We start from the raw sequence: 421 nt of genomic DNA, 5'->3' as shown, positions 1-421 counted from the left end.
TGTTGAGAGGCGCCCGCTGGCCTAGCGGTTCCAGGCGCATACCACATACAGTACGCTGGTTAGCCAGCTTGACAGCGTGTCGCGAGTTCGACTCCCGATTCCGGCGACCTTTGCTGTGTGTCGCCCCCCCCCCCCCCATCTCTCCCCCCATTTCCTGTCAGCCTGTTGTCCTGTTAAATAAAGGCATAAAAGCCCCCAAAGATATCCTAAAAAATTAAATGCAATGTTGACTTTTGATTGATTGATTGAGTGAGTACTTTATTAGTCAATAAATGTAAACGGCACGGAGCTACAGTAAAACATTTAGGCTAAAAGGATAACAAAAAAAAATACCTGGAGACTTGTTTTCATTGTGCTCCAATGTATGAACACATTAACCCATTAAAACCAAACAAAAAAAAAACTAAGTCTCGCTAGACGA

Source organism: Gymnoscopelus microlampas, assembly GCF_963454915.1.
Source record: "Gymnoscopelus microlampas genome assembly, chromosome: 24".
Taxonomy (NCBI): domain Eukaryota; kingdom Metazoa; phylum Chordata; class Actinopteri; order Myctophiformes; family Myctophidae; genus Gymnoscopelus; species Gymnoscopelus microlampas.
Note: the sequence above shows the minus strand (reverse complement) of the source record.